The sequence below is a fragment of the Protomyctophum parallelum genome, assembly GCF_964188405.1.
Source record: "Protomyctophum parallelum genome assembly, chromosome: 19".
Taxonomy (NCBI): domain Eukaryota; kingdom Metazoa; phylum Chordata; class Actinopteri; order Myctophiformes; family Myctophidae; genus Protomyctophum; species Protomyctophum parallelum.
Window position 1 is genome coordinate 21471178 of NC_139717.1, and position 6348 is coordinate 21477525.

Genomic DNA, 6348 nt, shown 5'->3' on the forward strand with positions numbered 1-6348 from the left:
ATTATAGTGCAACCAGGAGGTCACAATGTCCTACCTGACCTGGCGGAGACCTGTGCTCCCGAGGAGCACTTTTTGTTAGTTTTCCTATATATATCGAGAAGAACTCGTTTGTATTTCACTCAACATCCTCCTGCATACACAGCCTGTTTGGAAATTGCACATTATGCAGGAGGCAGCAAGGCGTTGAAAAACGAGTGCTTCCAAACTCAGTGCAACGCCCGGAAATTGAACCGGGGCCTCCCGTGCAGGGCTGTGCTAAGCTGTAGGCCAACTAGGCGGCCGCCTGGGGCACCGAACAGCCAGGGGGCCTTTTATTTTTATTTATTTTAATACATATTTAGCTTTCCAATCCATGTGGGGCCCCTAAAATCCAACATGTGGCTAGGGGGCTAAAGTGTGAAATAGTTAGTCAGGTAGGCCTATACATGCATATCAATGAGGTGTAGTGTCAGTGACCAGGCCCATTGCAAGTTGCTATACTCTGTCTTCTACCCTGAGCCATCCTACGCTAATAACATGAGCAGGGGTTCAATCATTCGGTGCCCGGGTGCCCCTAAAACAATCCAACGCCAATCTATTTGGTGCCCCTAAACACGAGTGTGAAAAATTAGTCAGGGGGCCGCATGAGATCTCCCAAATTAATGAATGAATAAATATACAGCTATCCAATCTATTCGGTGCCCCTAAACAAATCCATCATGGGGCCTCAATGAGTCAGGGGGCCCCGCAGGAGATCTCCTCAATTCATTAATAAATATAAAGCTCTCTAATCTATTCGGTAGCCCTCAAAATAATCCAGATCTCCAATGTATTTGAGGCCCCTATAAAATCCAACATGGGGCCTCTGTCTTATATTATTTTATCTACAAAGTCGGTTAATTTCCTTAAAAATATAACGTCTAGTTTTAGTGTATAGCTAAATCAGAAACCCCAACAACGCGTGAATTCCGTTTGTGTCCGAGCATAGGCATGGTAACGCCTGCCTGTGATTGGCCTATACTGACACTGCCGCTCTTGACTGTCCTCCGAGGTGGATATGCTGGATGCCTGGATGGTCTGATGCGAGGTTACTCCGTGGTGGGAAATAATACAAGTAGTATGGTAGGATACAAGAGAACGCCAACTGTATACGTTTTATTTTTTGTAGAAGAGGCAAACTAATATTGTTTATGCTGTTTGCTTTGAAGGAATAATTGATTGAACATGCACGCCATAATATGATTTGATTTGGGTGTGTACACTATTTGGCGGCTTAGAGCAGGTCATCCCAATGATCCCTGGATCGGCGGTTCGAATCCCGGCTCCTCCTGTCCACATGTCGAAGTGTCCTTGGGCAAGACATCGAACCCTACATTGCCTCCAATGAGTCGGTCGGTGTGAGCTTGCCACCATTGGTGTGTGAAAGTGAAGACGCTGGCGTCGACTGTTCGCCGCTTCACCTCCTAATGTATGAATGAATGAACGAGTGTAAAGCGCTTTGAGCACTTGGAAAAGCGCTATAAAAATGCAATTCATTGCAATTAATTATAGGAAGTAGTAGTATGTAGAAGTAGTAGTATGTGTGAATACCAGTGGAAAGTAACTACAGTACTTGTACTTAAGTACTGTACTTAAGTACAATTTGTACTTTACTTGAGTAATTCCAATTTCCAGTACTTTTACTTCTACTCCACTACATATGCAGAGCCAAAATGTGTACTTTTACAATTATTTGAAAACTTTAGTTACTAGTTACTTTGGAGATTGTAATTTTGATTAGAAAACATCCATTAACCACTCCAGCCCTATATACATTTTGGCCATTTGAAAATAGCTTGTAGATCTGCTGTTTTCAAAATATTTTGTATACACATGTTGAACTTGGGACATTCTGCAATATGAGTACTTTTACATTTAGTACTTTAAGTACATTTTGATGCCGATACTTTTGTACGTCGCAGTATTTATGCTTTTACTTAAGTAAAACAGTTGATTACTTTTTCCACCACTGTGTACAAGTAGTAGTATGTGTGAATAATTTATCTTTGTCCTGCTGTGGGCAGTGTTGACCCTCAGTCTCCGTGAGGGTACCCTTACAGCTCTGTCACTCTGGGGCAGTCTAATATAGGTATGGTTTTGCCCACTCAATTCATAATTATAACGTCAATTAATGTTGGAGCTCTGGCTCCATGGACTAAGAACCTCCTTATATGGTCAGCACTCTCTATAGCAAGGAGGATTATCAACAACAAAAAAAGGAAAAAAAAGTGATATTTGAATTAAGTGAAATCACTGAATATAACTTTAATGTTTGTGTTGTCTGAACAAACATTTAAAAATGCCACTGACAATAAACGGATAATTTACGTCATATGTGTCTGAGCAAATCGGCATATGTTTGTTGGTGGGAACCCTTGGCCAATAATAGGCCGTGTTGGGACCCATGAAAAAGTGCTTAGAAAATGAGTTTCGTTCCCATGTCAAGCGAACTACGCATTCAATGCATTTTTTCATAGATAATACCCTTCTAGACTTTGGGTAAAAAGTTCTACTCATAAAAACCTGCTGTTTTTTTTTTATAGCCATAAATGTATAAACAGTTTATAACCAAAAAACGAAAATCGTGTGCTGCTGTTTTTGCTTGTAAAATGTGTTTTTGGCAACAAATTTTTTTTCTCAAATGTCAAATGCATATACATAACATCTGACATAAGTATTGGTGCCTTTAGTTTACTCATATGTGAATTTATATCATGAAATGTAGCATATTTGTTAAAGAATATGCTTCAACTTAAGTGTTTGCCGCACAGTACAATGAAACCTACACAGTAAATTGTGCCAAGAGCTTATGTTTCATACATAGAAAACGTCTCATCCTACTGTGTAATGAAAGGTAGAAAAGAAAATCAGGGCACCTTGGACCAAAATGGCAGAAAATCTATCCAAATGTTACCACGCCCCCTAAATTGCAATAATGCAAAAAACGCACAAGACTAAAAATTAGGTACTAGAGGTCAGAATGATTACAACATAATTGTATGAAACATTTATTTATTTACAAGTACCGCAAAGTGTCACAGCATCTGTCATTTGTACACACCCCCCCCCCCCCCCTGCCAAGAAAATATATGAAAATACAAAATAGCATACAAATGCCTCACAATAAAACCTTCTGTTGGCTGTGTAAGTAGTCTGTGCTGTTTGCATTTATGCATTGCATTTAAATGGATGTAGGTAGTGTGGCAATTCTTTAACATCTTAATAATTCCTGAACAAAACAAGTAGTAGGCCTACATGGTAACATGTTGGGTTACTCATCCCTATCACTTTCATCAGTCATCATCCCATGTACCTCTTTCTTCTGTTTCTTTTGACACATTTTCACAGTCCTGGCAGTGACATAAATCAGTGCAAGACAGTTTTGCAGACATACATGAACATCTTTCAGTCTCACATTTGCTTTTTTTTTTTACAATTACAGTGGACTACCTGCAACACACTATCAGGGGCAGGATTTCTAGTCATCCATGTTACTGTTAACTCCCCATCCTCCATGCCCCATCCACTGCCAATGGGTGAAGGAGCACACATCCTACTAGTCAGAGAACGTCTCATCACTGCTGCTTGGTAGTTTGCCCTTTTGCAATGTTGGTGGAGAGCATCACTTGTTGGGGGAATGGACAGTTCTGGCAAAGCTGATGATGCCGTACAGAATGATTTGTACCTTGCATCATTCACGTTTTTGGCAGATGATTGGCCATACAGGTAGCACACATATTTGCTCAGTGTGTTGAAAGTTGACTGGTCAAGGTTAAAACAACAACATGAAAGTCCTGTGAAGAATTTCATTTTGCTGTCATCAAATTCTGAAGGATCAAGAGTACGATGTTTCAACTCACTTTCTAATTTGTTGACTTTATCCCTGTGATTGACATTCAGCATTTAAAGATTTAATCTGTTCATGTAATGAGGCAATGTCATTTTGTGTTTCCTCTGTCTGGACCCCAATGCCTGGGACTTCAACAACAGTCTGTACCTCTGCTGTACTTCGATCAGTGATGGAGGTGAAACCAAATAACCTTGGCACGTAGTCAGAATGTAGAGGATCATCACTCTTTTCCCCTTAAATAACAAAAACAACAAAAACATTTACTAGAAATATGATATTAATTTGTTTACATATATGGGGTGTTTTCACATATGTCCTGTTTCAGACATCAGCCTCAAAACAAACTCATCCGGGACAGGGCTGCCAAATCATTGTGAGATTATTTTTTTACATTAACCACTGGAACAATAGCATCCCTATTCTGGAGGGAACATTTGCAGAAAATAGCAGATCTACAAGCTCACAACATTGTTGGTGTAGAGCAGGGGTAGGCAGCTTTAACCACGGGTGCTAAGGGTGACCACTGGCACACACTGGCAATGCCAGTGTCTCACTCTAATGCCAGTCTGGCATTAGAGTGAGAGAGGATTAGCCTGCATGTCTGTAACTGTGTACAAATGGAACCAATGGACCCCATTGGACCCCAAATGGACCCTTCTTAGGAACCAAATGGACCTTACAGGTCTGTAACTCTGAGAGATGGAACCAAATGGACCCTTACAGCCTGAGTGTACAAATGGACACATGCAGGTCTGTAACTCTGACACTATGGGTCCATTTGGTTCCATTCGTACACTCTCAGAGTAAGTCCATTTGTGCAATAACAATCAAACGTTATGTGGGTCCTTGAAAAAAACAAACAAAAAAAGTTTGATATTAAACCACTGTAGTGGTTATCAGTGGACTCTTAATGTGTCATATAAATCAGTGTCATACGATATTCTGAGGGAAACCATGGAGACTTAACATTCAGTAACTGCAGGGTGTGTTGATCAATAAGAACATTAACATTAAAGTCTTTCCACGGACTCACGTAACATGTTGATGAGTAATTACTCCTGACCAGATCTCTTTCAGGGGAATTAACGGACTATGTTAATCCACTTCTTGGTCCACAAGAAGAGAACTCCGTTAGGTTCGTTTAAAACGGGACATTGTGTGAAAAGGCCCTTTTACATTGAACGTATGGTTTTACAAAAAAAGCAACATACCTGACACAAAGTGAAAGTGGCACCCGCAAATCCATGTAGCCCTGAAACATGACTACATCGGCGAAGTGCAGCGATCCATTTACTTCTTTTTTCTTTACATTTCGGCAGTCTGTAAAAGGATAGCTCCGAGTTCTTTTTTAATCTGTTTGTACAGTCAATCGCACAACGGCTCTTTCCCATTTTCCCAGTTTAGAGAATGAAAACAGCGTCGCAACAGTGAGTTGCTAGGTTGCTATGGACAACAAAAAGTTCTTCCGCATACGAAGACGTTACGCGCATACTCAAGGGAATAAAGCGGCTACGCGATTGGTCCACGTGACCAAAACCACACCACTCCCCTTGCACATATTATTACGCCTTGTAAGAAATAGTCCCGTCTTAGATCGCGGATTATAAAATAACTGCAGCGTCGGACGAGTAGAACTTTTTTATTTAGACTGTCTACCTATAAATCTCTTTTATGGAGTAAAAATTGTGTAGTCCCCCTTCCGTGGGAACGGACCTGAACGAAAAGGGACCTCACCACACGGCCTATAAGGGACCACCATTCTTTTTAATTAACCCATTCTGGGCAAGCATTATTTCATACTTTAGCTATTGAAAAAAATAGCAGATCTACAAGCTCGTAGAAAAATCGCGAAATTGAGGCGCACATCTTTGAATATATTCTTTCATATATTTGAACGTTTTTAACTCAAATCTAAGCTCACAATGTGTCACGTTATGATGCTTTGAGATCGCTATACATGCTGGGAATGATATTTTCTGCTTCTTTTGCGTCTTTTTACCAAAAAATGAAATACATTTTGAAATACTATAGGTTTTTGCTCGACAGCACATCATTGCACATGGTGGTATAGCTGCTGGTTGACATTGCACTTTCTGTTTGCACTTTGTACAATAATCTGTACAGTGATCTCCAGCGATAACGCAGGACAGTAAGTGTCATTCTCCCTTCCATCTCATGATCTGTTATTCCCTCTATTTGATTAGATAAGCATGACAGAAGTGACAAAGGAGATTGCTGTGTGCGTGCGTGCGTGCGTGCGTGTGCGCACGTGCATGTGTGCGTGCGTGTACGTGTGTGCGTGTGTGTGTGTGTACGTGTGTGCGTGTGTGTACGTGTGCGTGTACGTGTGTGTGTGTCTGTGTGTCTGTGTGTGCGTGCGCGTAAGTTCTGTGCGTTAAGTTTGTGTGTGTGTGTGTGCCACCGGCGTAGGGTCACTGGGTGACGTGGCCCAGTCAGTTTAGAGCTGGCCTAGTCTAACT